The following is a 21,397-nucleotide window of genomic DNA, read 5'->3' as shown; positions in this document are numbered from 1 at the left end:
CTCTCGGGAAACGAAAAGTCAACAAAAAGTCAACTCCCGAGAAAATATTCCAAATATTAAGATAAACTTACCTCAAGTGGTGAAAATGCAAAAAGAAGCTCTGAAGCCGGAATTTAATCGCTTCAAAGTGCTTGAAACTGAAGGTTTTTGCGAAAACAATTTGCACGGGGCGTTGGAAAACGCGCGTGAAACTCAGATTTGGAGAGGAAAGTGTTGTAGGAAGCAAGAAATGAAGGGAGCCTCGGCTGCCTTTTATTGGCCTCAAGCCTTGGTTGAAGAAGCATGCAAAAAGGAGGGAAAAAGACCAAAATGCCCCCGGGTAAAGCACATGGCCGGCCGGCCCCTATTTCTGGCCGGCCAGCTGTTTGCTTTTTGCAGAAATGGCCGGCCAGCCATTAGCTTTATTGGAAACCGGTTGGCCACCCCCCCTTGGGAAGATAAACGGCCGGCCATGTTCCCCACATGCTCACCTAGCTCTCTGCAAATTTTGAGGAAGATTGGAGTTCCCGGGACCTGAAAAAGTTCAAGAAAAGTACACTTCCGGTCGCGAAATAGCTCCGTCGGGACTTCGGTTTCAAGTTCTGACATGTGTCTCATCATCATTCATCGAAATCAAAGTGTATCCTTTTTGAATGAGTTGTAACCTTTCCGGGAAGTGGATCAGAGGCCGTGATTGAGTTACCTTCGCCGAAACACGCGTTTCCGTACTCGTTGTTTTATAACAAACGGGCACCCTGATTCATGCTCGTGTCACATTATCTTGCATTCTCATGAGCATACCTGCATTAACATGCACATTTCTTGCTATTGGCATACCTCTATGTTTGAGCATACGTCGTCACGCATGTTCCACTCCTGCATTGCAATGCATTCACTTACCGGCACTGCGTATGTCGAACTTTCGAAATCACATTAAATACATGTTGTTAGCATATTGTGCTCGTTGAGTTTCTCTCTTTTGCAGGCACGATATTGTATGTACGGTTCAATTGAGGTTGGAGCGACCAGACGAATCGCGCAGGTATCGTATCTTCTCCGAGTGAGACGTGGCGGGGATTGAATAATCCTCCGCATTCTTAACTGCATGAAATGTAGTTGTTGCTTTGCATTCTCGCTTAAAACTGTTGCATCTATTTGCGAATACTTGCTTCATTACAGCTTGCTGCATTTGCATGATCAATGGGTTACCTTCGGCTTCTTGCATATCATTTGCATTTTGCCCCCGCCTGCGGGCATGCCTGCGGGCACATCTCTGTCTATCCCGTATGTTTGTCTAAGTCTTCGGCCTTGTCAAAAATGGGTCGTCTCTGGGCTTTGACATTCACTCCCGTCACTTGTGACTTTCGAGTTCTGTCAAAGAGGGGTAACTCTAGACACCCCATTTTTGACCGACCTTAAGACTCAGACGTCACCGATTGAGCGCTTGGTGATGTTGCATAATGTGCTCGTTCAGAAGTTTCAGAGTTGCGGCCGTGAGCCCTGCCTCCGGACTTCCGAACCCTCTTCTGTGCCTTGTCTCGGTTTGCGAACCAGACTTGGTTTTTCTTTGTTTCTTTTCCTGAGGGGAGGGAGAGGTCCCGTAGACCATCTCTCAATGTCCGTAGGCTACATTTGGTGGCCGTAGGCCATTTTTCCCATTTCGGGGTCCGGTTCCCGGTTTTCGGAGCCGTCAGGCCGTGTGCCTCGGTTCGGGACCGCTTAACCATCTCCTATTGCTCTGATTTTTGGCATACTTCCTGTTTACTCCCTTTTGAGGGACACTGGGGGCTGAGAAGCCCAGTTCGTGGCCGAATGCCACTTTCGGTGCTTAACAGCCCATTTTCGGGACCCCGAACTGCGTATTTTGGCCCCGGAACTTTCGTTTCGCAACGGTTTTCGTTCATTCTTTGCAGGTACCTCTGTTTTATCACTAGGGAGGTCACTGAAGGGTGGGAGGCCAGCAATTGTTGCAGCAGCCAGTTATACATCCTCCGACGCCCTCCGGCACCCGTTTTTCGCACTTCCGGGCTAATGTTGAATACCTTGGGCCCATTTTCTTGAACTTTCAACCACATATCTGTGATGTACACACATGAGAGGCCCCTAAAAGTTCATGGCCGGCCATTAATTCAACTTGACCCTTTTGACCCCCTCCTTCCGGGCTAATGTTGAACCCCTTGGACCTTTTTTCTCGAACTTTGAACCACATATCTGTGATGTACACACATGAGAGGCCCCTAAAAGTTCATGGCCGGCCAGTAATTCAAATTGACCCTTTTGAACCCCTCTTTCCGAGCTAATGTTGAACCCCTTGGACCCACTTTCTCGGACTTTTAACCACATGGTTGTGTTGTACACACATAGGGGGACCTCACCAGTTGGTGGCCGGCCAGAAAATCTCATTGAACCTTTTGACCCCTACCCGGCCGGCTAGGGGGTGTGGCCGGCCGGCCACCTGCAACAAAAGTATCAGGCCGGCCTGCTTCCTTGCACTGTGCACTTTACAGCTGTGGGGCAATATCCCCCAGACAAGATCTTTATCTGGGGGATATTTCGTGGGGGAATATTACCCTCCTTTTCCCCCACCTTTACACCCTTCTTTGGCCTATATAGCAAGCAAGCCTTGTAGTATTTTGGGGTTAGAAAAACTCTCCTTCAAGCTTCCATTGCCAACTCCATCTTCATCCTTTTCATTTCTTCAAAAAACCCTAAGTCCCTAACCATCATTCCTTCTACACCACCAAGCTCTACCACCACCACCTCATTTCCAGCAACAAGGAAGGTTTCTCAAAGGCCAAAGAAGCTGCAAATTCATCCAAGAAGTAACAAAAGTTTGAGTCTTCAAGGGTAAGTAACACTTTTACCCTTTTGACCCTTTTTCTTGATCTATTTGTAAGTCCTCTATGCTTTTTGTTTCAAGCTCCGGCCCTAACTGAAAAGGGCCCTATTTTGAGCTCATCTTCACTTTTCATTAAGGGCTCAACCTTGTTTGAGCCCTCCATAATACACTTGCTTCATTGATCCTCTTAGATGTCATGATTTTGCATGCTATTTTTGACCCATGAGCAATCTGTTTTTGAGCATGTTGTAAATTGATATTAGGCTTATTTTGAGCCCCTTTTCAACATTGGAGAAGGGATCAACATTGTTTGGTGCCTCCATGTGTCACTTGTAGTTATATCCCTTATTTGGCCCCATTTTTGCATGAATTGGCAGCCCTCTTTGCTTCTGTTTTTGGACCTTGGTCCTAACTGAAAGTGCCTTTTTTTTGGCCTATACTTCATGTTTCATTAATACTTTTTTTCTGTTTGGTGATTATTTTGTATACTTCATGTTATAGCCATTTTTGAGCCTTATTTTGCATCACATTTATATCATGTATGTATACTGATTTTGAGGCTGCCATGTACTGTAAATGTTCATATTTTTGGTCCCTCTTCAGTGTTGTAGAAGGAAATTTTTCAGTTTGGGTTTTGCTTATACCACTTCCTTCATTACCCCTCTTTTGGCCCCTATTCTTGCATGCTATTTTTGCCATACCTATACTTGCTGTTTGGCCATGTTTACAACTGTGAAAGTGCCTCTTTTGGGACTGTCTAGCTTCTGTCTTTGCATTGCATGTCCATGTTGTGCATGTTTGGCATAGCTATAGGCCATTTCGGGTGCCTAAATTCGCATTTCGGGACAATTCCATGCATTTCATGTCATTTCGCCTTTGTTGCTGAAATTCTGTTAGAATGATTTCCATCCATTTCATGTCAGTTCATTGCATTTTATCATTGCCTCGGTTTGCGTGCCCGTGTGCACGCATTTCGAGGCACTCCATTTTTATCCGCCGGCATCCGATGTGAGTGTGGATGAGGCTCACTCATGTCAGTATAAGCCCATTTGTCATTTCCATGTCATTACATTGCATTTTATCATCGTCTCGGTTTGCGTGCCCGTGTGCACGCATTTCGAGGCACTCTATTTTTATCCGCTGGCACCCGATGTGAGTGTGGCTGAGGCTCACTCATGTTGGTATAAGCCCATTTGTCATTTCCATGTCATTTTCATTGCATCTGTCATCGCCTCGGTTTGCGTGCCCGTGTGCACGCACTTCGAGGCATCTCATTTTCATTGCATTTATCATCGCCTCGGTTTGCGTGCCCGTGTGCACGCACTTCGAGGCATCTCATTTTCATTGCATTTATCATCGCCTCGGTTTGCGTGCCCGTGTGCACGCACTTCGAGGCATCTCATTTTCATTGCATTCTGTCATCGCCTCGGTTTGCGTGCCAGTGTGCACGCACTTCGAGGCATCTCATTCTCATAGCATTCTGTGTATGTTAGGATTGTATCTTAATTGCATTTCATGCATATCATGCATATTGCATCGTGTCCGGAATAGGAGTTAGTCCGGGCACGGGAAACGAAGTACATTTCGTACTCCGAGTGACGGAATGTGTCTCAATTCCCCAGTCACCAACACTCCGGATTATCCATGATGGAGTTAGGTTTTAGCTGTAGTTTCATGTGCATTCATCCTATATTGAGTTGTGCATTTCGACTCCTCGGCCATCATGCCTCGGTATGCGTGATTGGTGGCACGAGGATCGAGACATGCATATATCTGTGCAAATACATTGCTATGCCCCTTTCCTGCTCTCTGTTGCAGCAAAACGAAGAATCAGCAACTTTTAGGGCTTGGCACGCATTTCAAGAACAGGTGTAAACAGAGGCTAATTGGGGCATTCCGGTGGATTTCCGCGCAAGACAACCCGGACATGCATCATCCATCAGAAGCAAGGCGGTCCCTGGCTTGCACGCCAGTTTTATTTGCTTTCATAGTTAATTTGTTAATTAATTAGAATTTTGTAATATTTTGGACTGTAGTATTCTTTCATTCGGGACTGTAATATTTGGACTGTATATTTATTCGGACCCTCTGCGCGAGGGCACAACTGTAATAAGTGTGCGTGAGTGTGATGTATGTCTTCCAACCCCACGTCTTTCTCCCTTTTATTTATCCGCTTATGATGGTTAGATTAGGGCATATTTAAATTAGCATACAGTATGACAGTATGTTTGCATTCATTCATCTGTATTGCATGCACCAGGCTCGACGCACCATACTAACTGCATCGTACTTTCAATTCCAAATTGAATACATGGTAGTTGTAGCATTTCGCATACCATCTTAGAATAGCCGAGCCTGCTATAGTTGCATTTTGCATGTGTTGCATTAGACATTTCTGTATACTTAGGATTCATGCATGATTTCTAATAAGTGTCTATTTTGGCTTGGAGTACTCGGTAAGTTTTTATGCTTTAGCATCCTTGCATGCGTGTGAGTGACTGCCATGAATAGCATGTTTACCATGAGGCTATGTGCTTATCTGATATAACTGCCTGAATGCCTGTGGGTGAAGGTCGGGTTATCTGAATTGGAATAAATCATCAAATGTTTCAAGCCTACCTGCGGGTAGCAAACCATTTTCAAAAACAAACATGAAATGTTTCGCTCCAAATCAGGCGACCCGGTCTATATTTGTATGCTGTGCGCATCACATAGTAACCTAGGCTAATAAACCGGAATAATAACTCGCAATGTTTTCAAAAATTGATATCATGGTTAGTAGAGGCCGGTCTATGACTGGGCGAGCGGGGGTGCTCACGAAGTGACCTTCCCCAATCGTACCCAAGTTCCCGAGCCGAGGCAACTTTGGTGATGACGGACACGTGGACTTTTGGCACCGAGTCAGGGTTTCCTAAATTTCCCAAATAAAATATTTAGGTGGCGACTCTGTATCTGGCAAAGCAGTCCATGTTTGGCACTTCTTTCAAAAAATCAGTTTTCCTAAAACGATTTACCGGATTTGGACTCTTTGGTTCAGATTTAGAACTGTGACATTTAAGAGTCCGAGCTGTAGTGACCCCAAAACGAACAGAACGGGACTTAACCCTCCCGGGGCGTTCGGGGGACGTCTACACTCGCCTATTTAAATGTTGATATATTTATTTCCAGTCTAGAAATAACTGTTTTGGGCTATCGGTGGAGGATGGTCGTATTTGTAGTAGACATTGCATGTGGATTAGGGAAAATTGAAACTAATGTTTAAGTCATAAATTTAGACTATTGAATTAATACAGAAAATACATGTATTGATTGAGCATTGCATATGCATATTGTTTGGGAGGAGATAGGGGATGTACTCCACGGTTTAGGGGAAGATAGGGGATGGACCTCTAAACCGGATTTTGTTTGGGAGGAGATAGGGGATGGACTCCATTAGCATCACTATTATGTGTGCTTATTATATTGAAGTGTTTTTACATGTCATTGATACAACACTAAAATGTGTATCAAACGGGAAGTATGAAGTGTTTTGATATGAGCCTGAGTCTCATTTGTTTGATTGATATTGGAAGTAATGTGAATATAATATATATAGTTCACTGTTGTAAGTTTGGCCAGGTTCTGAGCCATATTGATAATAGTCAAAAGTGAAACGTGTCAAAGACATTAGTGTCATGAGACTGTATAATGATGTAATTGATTATCTTGGTTAACCATCTATTGGATGCTATTGCTTTATTCAATGCTTATATTTGGTTTAGTATTTTTCTACTGGGCTGTGGCTCACCCTTTATGGGAACATCATTTTCAGGTTCAGGTGATAAGCTACCTCCAAGGACTTAGCTTGGGAGGATTTGGCTTTGGATTTTGAAGACTAGTTAATTGTTTTTTTTTTTTATTGATAGTACATGTAAACATTCAAGCATAGGGCTTTACTTGTATTTGAGTTAGAACTCATATTTTTGTGTCCAAGTGTTGGCTTGGAAAGATGTTAGCCCGTAGGGCATTTAATTTGATGTTACATGTAATGCTTTTATTTAGTAATACTCTAATGAATTAATTAATGAATTGTTTTCTTTAAATATTGCATGTCAATGATATATTTAATGGGTTTATTTTGAGGGCGTTACACTTTTAGTTGCACTTGGTTTTTTGTTTTTGCTTTTATTTTTATTTTTATTTTTGTTTTTGTTTTGTTTTTTTGTGATTTATAGAAGATACTCGTGGATCAAGAATTTAACTCAAAACATTGGTATTAAAGCTTGGTTCACAGAAAATTAATCGAGTTCGAGAATAGCTCAAGTTGAGCTTGAGTTTGTTTCCTTCAATTTCAGAAACTTGAGCTCCAAAAAAAGAAACTCGAGCTCGAATGGAACCAACTCAATTAAGCCCAGATCCAGCTTGTACGTGAAAATGAATAAATCAAACTTAAAGCTAACTTGTGGATCAGAAACATAGGAAGCTGCACGGGAAATGCCAGAGAGCTCTAAATCTAGAGCTCTAATTTGAGCTTTAGTGATGTGTCAAAGCAAAAAAAAAAAAAAAAACAAAAACAAAACAAGGCACAAACATCACATCAGGGTCGGTCTCACCTTCCCATTAGAGCTATTAGAGCTCTTATATTAGAGCTCTAAAGCATTTTTGGAAGCTGCACCTATACTTGGATTCGGACTTGTGTGTTTGAGTGGTGCACGGTCAATTGTTTTGGCCCCGTAGATTTTGAGTAAAAAAGGCCCCTAAAACAAAACACACAAAAAACGCAATTTAATTTACATTTCAGTCAAAATTTTTGAAAAAAAAAATATCTCGGACTTATAACCCAATATCTCAAAAGTTAATAATCACCAAAACCATCTTAAAACAAACCTTAAACAAAAGTGCATATACTATCGAACAAAAATACAAGCAAACCTCCAAAACAAATTTCTTCATAATCAAATAAAAAATAATAAGATGGTAGTTCACCACTTTACATAAAATTTCACTTCGTTCTCTACATTCTCCACTAGCAAACCTGAATCCAAGGCATGCCCGTGCCGATAATCAAAATTAAACATCTACTTTTCACCTTTGCCACTTTCTCTCTTAAACAAACAAGATTCTGGCAATAAATAACCAAACATATACCAAAACTTCACATTGGTAGACTTTGGACAAAGTGTGTAACATTATGCTGAAGTTTAAAGGGTAGATGATGACCTAAGAATGATTACTAAAGAAAAAAAAACAAATCACGAGCATTTGAAAAGGGTGACAATAGAGTAATTAGCTGACAATAATAAAAAAAAAAAAACAAAAAACAAAAAAACTGTTGACAAACAACTTAGAGTAATTTGTGCAAATATTGTGTCATGACAAACAACTAAAAGAAATTTAGACTGTATTTGGATAATGGATTTAGAAAGAAAAAGAAAAATGCAAGGAAAATGGAGAAAAAAATTAGCTTATATTCATTCACTTTTTTCCTTTCCTTCCACATATCTTTACCTAAATCATAAATCCAAACAATCTTAAAAGAACAGCTTAGAAACAATTTTAAACTGACAATCCTGGCAAAATATTGCACCGAAAAAACATGGCTGGGAAAACACAACAAACAAAATCTCAGTAATAGAGAACCTTTCAATATGACAAGAGATACAACATAGTAACTTGAAGTGAAATCCAACTTACCACAAGCAGCAGAGATGCTTATGAATCTATCTCCCCATTCGCCAGAAGTTTATTATGATATTATTAAAGCTAAGAAAAAGAAGGGTATATAGACCATAGGAATTTGACCTGAAGGTGCAAGTGCAATTTAGCTTTAGGCTTGGTTTGTTACTCTTTTAGTTCAATTCAAATTCCTATAGTCTATAAGTATCATAGAATTTCTTCTTAGAAAGTCAAAATACTCAACTCTAAACTGCATTAATTGTTTTCTAAAAGCAGATAAACTACCTACAAAAACCAGACAAAATTTACTGTGTCACCGATCTAGATCAAATTGTACCAGATCCTAAATAGATTAAACATAGTTGGAAGGAAATTCTGGGGATGAGTCCATTAGGTTAAGTCAATGGATTTATGAAGTACATTTGTAATACCTTCTATTTGAAAAGAAAAATGAGGTAGTTTAGAAAATACCATGAAGATGACCATTTCCCTTAGCACCCGTCTGTGCCTAAGACGTAGATCGCTGGATACGAGGAGATCCCTGCCTTCCATTTGAAGCGGGCAATGAATGTCTCTTCTTAATGTAAATGTCCTTGTCTTGCACATCTGGACTTGATCTCGGGGAGCTAGTTGCTAGAGCTTTGGCTCCCACAGATTCTGTCGCTTGCATGTAACTTGGGAGAGAATTACTACTATTACTATCTCTTGGTTCCTGATCAACATAACCAGGTCACCTTGAACCAAAAGAATTGCATTGCTTCCCAGTTTTATTCTCTTTAGGTAACTGTTCCAAACTGCTCCTTGTGACAGAATCATGGTTAGACCTACGTTTCTGGTTAGATGAACCTCTTTCACTTTTAGTCCTCCTAGTTTTCACTGATACCTGACTAAAAGGTGTTACCTGGAATTCAAGGACTGTCATATGGCTTCTTGGAGATGCTTCTGGTGATGACTTATACATTTTATGACCCGTCTCTGAGCCCAGTTCGATTTGTACATTCGGCTGCTCCTGTAAGGAATCTACAACTGTAACAGAAATGACAGGTTTGTCATTAGCACCATTAACATCATCAAGTTTCTCTGGCTGCACCAAGATGGAATAGGATGAATCGGATCCTGGGATGGTGGTCACACCATTGGCTTCAATATCCAGGGTCCTAGTGATATCAGGATTGTTGTTCCCTTTCTTAGAAAGTATGGCTTCCAGCTCAACACCCGTAGCTCCAATCTCAGAACTTTCTGGGGAATCAAGAGTGGATGTAATAGAAAGTTTTGTCCCACATTCAGAGCCACCAACTTTAACCCTAGAGGAATGCAAAACCGAGTTCTCTGCCAGGCCAATCTCCATTGTCCTGACTGCATTGTCCATGGCATATGAAACTGCATCTGAGTTTGATTCGACTCCAACATCTTGACTGTATGTACTGGTTGATCTTGCAGAATTAGCAGTTGAGCTCAGCTCTTTAAATTTCAACTTAACAGCAATAAATGCAGGGTTAGTTGCCTTTCTCATTCCAAACACAAACTTCTTCCCCTCAGTCTCCACTTGTTCTGGAGCACGACTTCTCACAGAACATGCAGAATGTTCATTCTCCATTTCAGGCTTACTAGTATTAGATTTAAGCTCCATCTGAGAAATCGAATCTGATTGCTTAGTTTGATTAGGAAGCAAATCCAATGACTCTTTTAAATTTGATGTGCCTGAGTTCTCAGGTTGAGGTGGCTCCAGATTATCACGTATAGTAGATGAGGCTGGTTCACATGCTTGAAAGACAACTTTGTCAGCATCACAAGTCATTAAAGTATCTTCACCTTTAGAAGGCACTACTGTTTCCCCGATAGTGGCCTTCAAATCTGTTGACTCACAATCTCCAGATGGAAATTCAGTTTCCATTTCACAGCCAGAACACTCAGCCTTGTCCTCCTCACGTTGCTCCATTCTTAACCCTGGTTTCTGTGGATGTTCAACTCCCATTGATGAAACAGGCATCCATTTCTCCAACCATTTCCAAGATGAATCAGATCTAGAAGGATCACACTTAACGTGGATGTGTTTGGTCCTTGGTTGTAGGAACCCACATTTTATGTCTTCGTCATGTCCATGAGCATCTGTATGATTATGGCTTGTTGAGCTTGCATGTGTATGTTTGTGGCTTGTTTCGCTTAAGTGAGTGAAATCCATGCCTTGTTTTGAAGCCTTGTGATTTGTCTAAATGTTGTATTCTTGTCTTCCCTGTCGTGAAACTTAGGTCACGCCTTGCCTGAGTTATGTTAGCCGATGATATTCCAAGCCTAGGTTACGTTATGCCTAGATCATTCCAAGCCGAGGTCATCCTCAGTCTAGAAGTACCTTGGAACCCCTTGTTGACCTCCGTCCTTGCCTTGCCACATTAGCCGAGATGTTACCTCGCACCCAAGTGATCTCGTCCTGGAGTGGTATGACCTAGACCGAGGTGTGGCGCATCTAGGCCAAGATGTGGCACAGCTTAGTCAAGTGTTGTCCTTCCTAGCCGAGGTCATTGTCACCTTAGTTGCCGAAGTCCTTTTTGTTAGCCGATGTCACCCCTTCCCGGAGTGCCATTCCGTGTAGCTTGTTAGATACGCCTTGTTATTAGCCGATGTCATTGCCTCGTCAGAGAGGCCATACCGCTTTACTTGTTGAACACCCTTCCACCATGCTTTGTCTGGTCTGTCAGCCACTTTTTCGGGGAAAACCCAACCAGTCGCCGCCACGTGTCTCAGCAGAGGGTTAACCCCAGAACCGAGTAAAGAAAACTATCATTTGGTATCATAACCTTGCCTTGTAGAGAGAGAAACTCTAGGAGGAAGAAGGAGTTTTAGAGAGAGAAAGTAAGTCTTCAAGCTTGATTCCTTGAGATCAAACCGTTAGATTCGTGTTCTAAGGTTAGATTCTTGATCTGCTCATGATGTTCTTTATGTTCATGTTATTGCATTGCATGATCGAATATGAATTGTAAGCCATGCATCGTCTTGAAATTCGGTTTTAGAAAGAGAAAATGACATTCATGTGTTCTTCAAGAAAGTCATGTTTTGATCCGAAAACTTTTTGCCTAGACTCATGTTTTGTGTTTGTTCTTGCATGATTTTCAAGTATGGGTACCCAGGTCCATGTTTTTGAACTCATGTCATGAAATCCCAGATCTTGTAATAACAAGTTATGATTTTAGCATTCATGTTCTTCACGTTTTTCATACTCATGTTCTTCATGATTCATCAGCAGAGGGAAACCCAGATTTTCCCCGATCTCTTGTCCTTAAATGTGGCCCTCGGGAACACACCTCGGCGAGGAGGTGTGGAACCTCGGCCTAGACCTGGTTGGTGCCCAGCATGTTTTCCGAAATCATTTGTGTACATAAGAGACTTGTTTGAAGGTGCATTCAATAGGCTTTGCCATGTGTTTGTAGGACTTGGGCTTGTCTCGACCCCGACGTGTGAAGAACTATGTGAGTGGTATTTTTAATAAAGCTATGTTACACTTGCTTTCATAAATCTCGTCTTGCCTTGTTTTGAAAAGTACTTGATCTAGCATGAATGACTATCCCTACTTGTATATTAAGCACTATCTTGTTTTGATGACATTTCTTGAAAGTCCTTAGTTGCAGGGGACTATAATGCAACTGCACTCTTGTCTTGAAAGTCCTTAGCTGCAGGGGACTATAATGCAACTGCACTCTTGTCTTGAAAGTCCTTAGCTGCAGGGGACTATAATGCAACTGCACTCTTGTCTTGAAAGTCCTTAGCTGCAGGGGACTATAATGCAACTGCACTCTTGTCTTGGAATGTCATCACCCCCTTGTATTAAGTAGATGTAATAACATCCAAGGAACTTGAAAGGCCGGCAATGAACTTGATTTTCCCCTTGATTGTGAAGTATGCTATGTATTGTTTTGAAAGGAATCTTGGATATCAATCATGCAAAACCTTTATTTCTAATATCATTCACTGAGTATCCAAGCTCACCCTCTCTATATATATGTAGGTGATGAGCAAGAAGGTAATGAGGCCTAGACGTGTAGCCGATGTGTTTTTTGGGTGCATTGCCGATGTGTTTTGGATTAGCATTTTGTACCATCTTGAAGATTATGCTTCTTAGCTTATATTTCCTGTGCACTTGTATATGTCGGCTTGAGAAGCCTTTTGGTCAAGATGTATTTTGTATCTCATTTCCTTATTGTATCTAAGTTGTAAGACTTTGTACAAATGTATGTCATTTCATTGGACTTAAGCACGGTTCCCATGGACTATTTAGATTCAGTATATGTATATAGGTTGCTTCCGCACTTGTAAGCCCCATAATTATACTCTGATTGTGTGTGATTCTTGTAAGTCGGCCTTCGGTAATCTCGGATTACTGGCCATCACGGCACCAAACTACTAGGGGCGGTTTGGGGGCGTGACATTGGTGTTGACTCCAGTAGCTTATACAGAATAACAAAATTAGTTTCAGTTCAAAAAATGAATTGTGAGATTGATCACCTGCAATATAGTTGCAGGTCAATGGAGAAAAAAGATAGAATTTCCTTTACCTGATGAGCAAACTTGTTCTTAAGCAGCTTCTCAATGGAAGTGCACCTTACATTTGGTTTGGCTAATAAGTCTCCCTTTTCCTGAAACAAGAGATGGACAATCAGACATAATAATTGAAGGTGAAGGCTACAACAAAAACTATTTGTGCAATCAAGTATATTCAAAGATGATCTGTCGAAGCATGAAAAGCTACTAACCTCGCTTTCATGAAATGAAAATTAATATAGAAATACAGATTCAAAGGTTCACAGGATAAAAGGGGGAAAAGTCATAGGTCAGACTTGCTTTATGGACATTCATTACTAAGAACCTTGATCAACATCCATAGGCATTTCCTAAAACCTCATCTTGAGGACTGTCTCAAGTACTTTCAGAACATTCACTCAACTGACAATTCAGTACTATTATATATTGAGCTCCTCAATTCCATTTTCAAATTAGATAATGATTTTGAAAGTCTTAACTAATTAAAGCACTTTCGCTCAGCCTATAATTCATCAAAAACTAATTATTGGAAAACAAGATAAAATATAAGATGGATAACAAAGATGAGTTATTCCTTCGAATCAAATTGAACTAAAAGATGTCAAATTAGCTTGCTCCCTATATCTATTCAAGATATTGCACGTGAGGGCAATAATTGATGTACTTAAATGTCTGCATTGCTGTGCACACATTTTGGTACACTGTATCCTTCAGCAAGTAACGAGCATCAAATATCCTGGAGAATTTTTTTATCGTCTCACAATCAATAGTGAATCTAATTTGGCAAAGAGTGATGTCTCAAGTTGATAGCTGGTGTATGATCTCCAGTCAAAACATTTGAACATGACAAGAGGCAACCCAAGACTAGTCACTGACCCAAATTAGAGCATTACCAAGAGCTTTGAATTGTGATCGTCATTCACATGATTCCCATCTAGTTTCCCGTCAGAAGAAATGCGAGATTGACGAGCACGAACAAGGGTTTGCATATGGCTTGAAGACAGTGTAGACTTCCCACAGCTTGCCTCCAAACCAAATGCCCACGTACAGCAGCTTGCAACTGAACTACATTCTTAAGCTTCAGCAATTCTCTCTGAGCCTGGTAAACACATTTAGGCAGGGAAGAAGTTAAAGTTGCTATTTGACTGAAATTCTAAATCTTAAAATGGAAAAAAGTTCATACCAAAAATCCTCTGATAGCAGCCTGGATGATAACTATAGTAGATTCATCTGGGTCTACATCATGCATTGTGTCATTCTCTGTAGCAACTCTGGTATCAGACACTTTCAAATTCGCTGAAGTCGACAATCGGGGTTTCTCATCTGTCCATCCCATTCAGAGGTTTTCTCTTGAAAAGCTGTGTTGGGTCGAGTTAGTAACTTGACAGTAGCAGTTTCTGGGCCATCCTTATTCAAAGAAATTACAATGTTGCTTAGCACTCGATGCCTGGCAGCTATCTTCTGAAAACTCCATCCGCGTTTGTCGCTTGAACCCTTGCTCTATAGAAAAATTCCAACAACAACATTCGAGAGTGAGAGAGAGAGAGAGAGAGATGGAACCTAATTTCGCCCATCTTTAGATGGATATTACATGATTTCCCAGTTTTAAATTAATTAAAACTTTCCTCATCAAAATTCTAACCCTTGTTCCTCCCTGAGAATGATTTTATAGACCAGGCTAATGGACAATGCGGTTGATCACACCACAATATAGGTGAACCTCCCTTCACCCTATCACTCCACTTGGGTGGTGAGAAGCCTTTCCCACATAGGGTGGTTGTGACAGTTTAAAATCATTGAAACACGAAATGCGTCTCTCGCAAAGGGTTTGTATGATGTATCCATTCACTGTTGTTGCAACCTTTTCAAGAACCACATCCCTTAGTGAATGGGTGCCTCAACAAGTATAAATAGGTGGCTTGGATCCATTGCAAAGGTGCTAAAAAAATTTGCTCTACTCCAAACATAACTGTGTGTGTTATAAACACCCTCACGAGATATTGGTCTCTCTAGGACCATCACAAACGACATTTTAAGGCACTTAATGGATTTGTAGTTGAATAAAAACAAATTTCTATATTCCATTCATTATTAAATGCAATGCAGTGTTTAAGAAACAACTTTTTTTTTTTTGGTGGCAAACAAGCAATCAATTGTTTGTTTTGTTGTTTGTGTGCACGCGTGAGAGAGAGAGAGAGAGAGCATTAACTATATAAACTGCTAGTTTTTTGTTTTCCATAACAAGAAGAAATGTCTAGGTTTTCTTATCAAGAAAAGAAATACAATATAAACAGAAGTCTACTAATATAGAATGTAACTCTAAACATGCAAGTAAAAAGCATAATTCATAGAAAAATGAAGAATCAACTTTGCATGTCATTACTTTAATCAGGTATCACTTGGTACTACCGTGTTTTTCTATACCATACAAGTACTCTTTCTTATTCCATCTTCATTTGTGTGTAAGATATATGAATTAGCATAGTACAAGAGTATAATGCCTCCACTAGCATTTTGGAGGCCAAGTTTATTAACTATGACACTTTCAATAAATGAACCACAGGTCTTAAGATTGAGAGCATAATAGCATGTAATTTGTGTGTTTAACGCAACACAAATAATGAGGCTGTTACTGGCAGAAGTCGATGCAAAATTAGTAAATGAATTACTCAAGTGAAATGTTGCCATTTCAACCTGATATTCATATGCAACAGTTCTATACATAGCTTCTGTCCTTCCATAGTCTAGTATCCACTTTAATTGGTTGCCAATTACATGCCTAAGTGGCAAAGATTATGCAAGTTACATGCAAAAACATGCTAAATTGTTGTCAGCTAATGGACATGAAGTCATGAATTTGAACTTGAAGGCTTGTACTTCCATACCTAAAAATGTCTTACTTTGCATCCCATCAATTTAAACAAACAGTAAGTAACTTAGAAGAGCAATCCTAAACTGTTTAATAACCAGGGGAAAAAGCTTTTGCTAGATCAAAAGCATCAAATCACTTGGGGCCAATTCAAATGTGGACCAAGATCCTATCTCAATCCCAATATTTGTGAAACCTTCAAAAAATTGCCAAAAACATCACAGTCAAATACAAATGCCGTCAAATCCCTTAAACATCGAATACTCAAGATTCTAATCACTTTCCTTTACCGACATTTTCCCAGCAACCAAACATAGAGGGTAAAAAAAATTAAAAAATTAAACTGTAGATCAGAGATACCTCAGAAGCATCGATATCATCGTCTTCATCGATGGCATCGCTACTATAGGTAATGATCTTGAAGCAAGATGCAATGGATCTTCTTGTTGACACCATAAATCTGCAATTTTATTATTATTTATTATTTGTATAATTGCAAGACATGTGGCAACCTCCTACTCATTTGGAGGTTATGAGAAGTTATGAAATGTGAAAAGATGATGGAGAACAAAGTAAAGAACATGGAACACGAAGTGGAGGTTGAAGGAAGTTATGGAAGAGCATGGAGTATGAAATGGAGGAGGTAGAAGAGTGAGTAGTTTTAGCTAGCTTTTTCGTACAAACGTTTGCCTAGAAATTATAGCGACCCCGGTCTTTTCCCATTTGATTATTGTATTCGGACTTAGGTTCCGTAGATTCTGTCATTATATAATTGTTGTTGTTGTCCCATATTTTCTTATTTGAAGTTATTGGATGTGTTAGGCAGGTTTGTTTCAGGTTAGTTGGGTTTAGAAACCAAGTGTTGCTGTCCAGAATTTTGGATCTTCGCTCGAGCGAGGAGTTAGTCGCTCGAGCGAGCAGTTGTTTGTGGTTCTTCGCTCGAGCCGGAGTTTGGTCGCTCGAGCGAGAGTTTGCGTCCAGTATGGACCTGTAGCATTGCATTCTTGGCTCGAGCGAGCTTTTCTGTGCTCGAGCGAGGATTTCTTGTTTCTGGTCGCTCGAGCGACCAAGTCTTCGCTCGAGCGAGCCTGTCCAGTTTATATACGCAGCAGCGGGTTTTGATCAGTCTTTTTCATCTTCTTTTTGATTCCAAACCCTAGGTTCGACTTCTCTCTCTCCCTACTCACCTTCTCTCTTAGGTTTGATCTATTTAGAGTGTGTTTCTACCCTAGTTGCTTTATTAAAAAGATAGAGGGAGTCGAGGGCTTTCATTTAATCTGAACATTTGGCGATTTGGAGCACATTGGTATTTGGGTATTCATCTTTGTCTTCTCCATTTGGGTTGTTTTCTTCGAGGTAAGGATTTCCTACTCCATTCTATAAGTTTTGTTCTAAGTTTTAGGTATTTTGATATGTTGGGGATACTTTGGTAATTGTGGGAAAATATGGTTAAATTCATAGAATTGGGGAATTCATTGATTAAATGGCGTAGTTGGTTAATTTAGATCACTCGTCTATTGAATTGTTGGTATATTTATTTCCAAGTCTAGAAATAACTGTTTTGGGCTATCGGTGGAGGATAGTCGTGCTTGTTGGAGACACTGCATGTGGATTAGGGATAACTGAAACTAATCATTGATTAAGTCATCAATTTTGACTGCTGAATTAATACAGACATTATGTGTATTGATTATGTGTTGTATATGTTATGTGTGTGCATACATTGTATTGTGTGGGAGGAGATAGGGGATGTACTCCACGGTTTAGGGGAAGATAGGGGATGGACCTCTAAACCGGATTTTGTTTGGGAGGAGATAGGGGATGGACTCCATTAGCATCACTTTTATGTGTGCTTATTTATATAGAAGTATTTTATTGATACAGCACTAAAATGTGTATCAATCTGGAAGTATGAAGTGTTTTGATTTGAGCTTGAGTCTCATTTGTTTGTTGGCATTGGAAGAATGTGAATATGATATATATAATTCACTGTTGTAAGTTTGGCCAGGTTCTGAGCCATATTGATAATGTTGGAAAGTGGAACGTGTCATTGACATTAGAGTTATGAGACTGTAAAATGTTGTAATTGATTATCTTCGTTAACCATCTATTGAATGCTATTGCTTTATTCATTGCTTATATTTGGTTTAGTATATTTCTACTGGGCTGTGGCTCACCCTTTATGGGAACATCATTTTTCAGGTCCAGGTGATAAGCTACCTCCAAGGACTTAGCTTGGCAGGATTTGGATTTCGAAGACCATCTTTAGTTATTTGTTTTATTTGATAAACACACAAGCCTGGGGCTTTATTTGTATTTGAGTTAGAACTCATACTTTTGTGTCCAAGTGTTGGCTTGGAAAGATGCAAGCATGTAAGACATTTAATTTGATGTTACATGTAATGCTTTTGTTTAGTAAGACTCTGATGAATATTATTATGAATTAATAAAGTGTTTTCTTTAAATAATGCATGTCAATGATATATATATATAATGGGTTAATTTTGAGGGCGTGACAGAAATAGCCATTCATGGCTATATTGTAAAGATCCAGAACTCAAATCAAAGATAATTGATTTCTCTTTTTCTTGTTATTTATATTTCTTGCATTTTATTTTACGCATTTCCTTTTCGAAGCATTTATTTTCAGCACTTCATTTTCGAAGCATTTCATGCACTTCATTTTCAAAGCATAGGAGTAGAGGTAAGTAATTGTTACTTTGATTGTTATTCAATTATCCCGATTGTTCACTCAATCATCTTTCTCCGTCTCCCTCATTCTTCTGTTAATTTTTCTTTTCTTTACACTTGGCAATTTTGAAGTCCTCTTTATTGAGGCAAAAGAGCTGTCAACACAATTGCTTGATAATTGGCTTGAATTTAATTTGTAAGGATTGAATTTAATTTGTAAGGATTTTTCAATCCTTACTAGCACGCTCGCATTTATGATATTTGCCTTCGTAGGAAAAATAAGCCAACAATTTTTGGCACGCCCATTGGGACGTCAAGTGTAAGAAATGAAAAATAAATTGAATTCATCCATTCTAAATAGCCTTGATGAAATCTTTTGGCATAAACAAAAAATTTTGAATCTTTAAGAAGAGATCAATTTTCTTGATGAAACAAACTTCCGTCCATTATAATATTGTTTGGTAGAAGAAAAAATACACCATTAATTGGAGTAATTCATCAACTTGATATGAAAATTTGCCAATGGAGACATGAGTTATCAACTCTTTTTGCCAAGTCTTTAATGACCGAATTTTGTGGGGTTTTACAAAATGTTTTCAAGTCATTTGTGATTGAAATTAGTGAAAATATAATTTCATTAATGGCTCGGGAGGTTTAAGAGCTTGTTTTAAAGAGTCAAATTATGAAATTAACATAACGAAAGAGCATGTTCTTGAGCCAAATTTGGCTAAGAATGATGTTCCACGCATGGCTCGGGGGATTCAAAAACTAATTTTTAAAAAGTCAAGTCATGAAAATAACATACCTATGGGGGATTTTCATAAGCCATTAATGGCTAACATGGAAAAACAACCCACTTTGCCAAATAATTATGAAAATCAAATTGGTGAAAGTCATGTTTTTAAACCAAATATGGTCAAGAATAATGAACAAGCCACTATTCATGAATTCAAAAATTTTGACATTTTTCAAAGTGTCAAGAAGTATGAATTTTCATGGTCATACTATACAATGACTTTTGTTGTTCAAAATCCATTTTGGATTTGTGGATTACATCAAACGTTGACTTTGATGGAATGGCTAACAAATAATATTTCGTTATTGCAATATATTGGGCAAAAAATATGATTATTAGTTGATCCATAAAACCATCACCATTTGGTTTTGTGGTTACCTTCGAAATATGTCCCAAAGCACTTCGAAGCATGTTATTAAGAACAAGTGAGGGCTGTTAAACCTCTTTTCAAAGTGTTACCCAAAAGACAACCTAAGAGAGGGGTGAGTTAGGTTTTTACAATTAAAAATTAATAATACCCTAATAAAAATTATGACTAGCACAATAGATAAATATAGTTAATGAAATAAAAATAATTAAAACAAGTGTTCTAATAACTATGTCAGTTAATGATTTTAGCACAGTGAAAATGTGAAATATAGTTACAGCAATTTAAATAAAATAAAAAGATAAGGGAGAGAGAGAGAGACAAACAAATTTATAGTGGTTCGGCTTCAACTCGGCCTACATCCACTCCTCATACTTCACTTGAAATTTTTCACTATCTTCTAGCTCCACAGGGGTGCTAGGAACCTCTTTATAAATGGAGCAATCCTTCACAGATTTTACATAGACGTCACAACCCCAAACCCTTGCAAATCTTAGGTGATTCATAATCATTTTCAAGATTTCAAGAACACAGTGTTTGCAACACTTTTACAAGATAAAATGATATTTTTACTTTCAAAGAAAGCTTACAATAAATATCTCTTAAAGATAGATATATAAAATGAGGTTTTAATTTTTCTGTAAATCTCACACAGGAAAGATGAGTTTAGTGCTATAAGGTTCAGTGTATAATTTCTGAGAATAGATGTGAGTGATTATAGATCAAAGAATATTTTTAGGATTTTTTTGTTCACTTGTTTACATTAGAGACTTTGGTATATATAATGAAAATTATAGCCGTTGTAGTCATTTGAATTTATAGTCGTTTATACCCATTGTACTTCTATCATTACCAATTTGAATATCTTCTACTCCATCATTACAAATTTGAATATTTTTCACTTGAACCTTTCGAACTTTTTGACCTTTTGAACCTTTATAGCTGTTTTATAGCCGTTGTACTTCCATCATTACTAATTTGAATATTTTTCACTTGAACCTTTTGAACCTTTTAGCCTGCTACTGTGCTAGGCTGTTTGAACCTTTGTTGTGGGCTGTTTGAACTCCTGATTTAATCAAATATTAAATACATTCTAACAACATTTAGGATAAAGGTTTAGGTGAGAAATAATGGGACAAAATAAATTTTGATTCTATTTTTCTCTTTCAAATAAATCATCAAAATAAATTTTGATTCTATTTTTCTCTTTCAAATAAATCATCAAAATAAATTTTGGATTTTATTTTTCTTTTTCAAATAAATTAAAACATAATTAGATAAATCATCAAAAGAAATAAGTCTAACACAAAGGATAAATGGTTGTCCTGTTATATATATTCATTGAAATATCATTTTATAGCCACTAATGGCTAGTTAAAATGCCGAACTAATTTCATAATAATCCAACTCTTTGGATTTGGTTCGAAAAGATGTCGTGAGCACTTTCGAAGGACGACTTTGATCCTTTAATAACATATTTGACTTTCGAAGGGTGGTTTTGTCATCAATAAACACTTTTGAAATGTAACATGGAACGAGAAGGCTTTCGAAATGTGTACCTCCCTTCAAATATATGTAAAATGAAAATTAATTTTATTGTCAAATATTGCTTATTTTTAGCATGATAATTAGTGGCTTTATCGATAAACATTTTTATAGCCATTTGTT

General features: G+C 38.7%; 1 pseudogene; it reads right to left on the bottom strand.

Moving 5' to 3' along the window:
- Positions 1 to 8,933: 8,933 nt before the first annotated feature.
- LOC114298735 (protein IQ-DOMAIN 32-like) lies at positions 8,934 to 16,331 on the bottom strand (annotated as a pseudogene).
- Between the last annotated feature and the right edge of the window lie 5,066 nt (positions 16,332 to 21,397).

The sequence above is a fragment of the Camellia sinensis genome, chromosome 13 (genome assembly GCF_055761805.1).
Source record: "Camellia sinensis isolate YWXY chromosome 13, ASM5576180v1, whole genome shotgun sequence".
In the NCBI taxonomy this organism is placed as follows: Eukaryota; Viridiplantae; Streptophyta; class Magnoliopsida; order Ericales; family Theaceae; genus Camellia; species Camellia sinensis.
The sequence above is the reverse complement of the archived record's forward strand: the minus strand, read 5'-3'. Positions and strand labels throughout refer to the sequence as shown.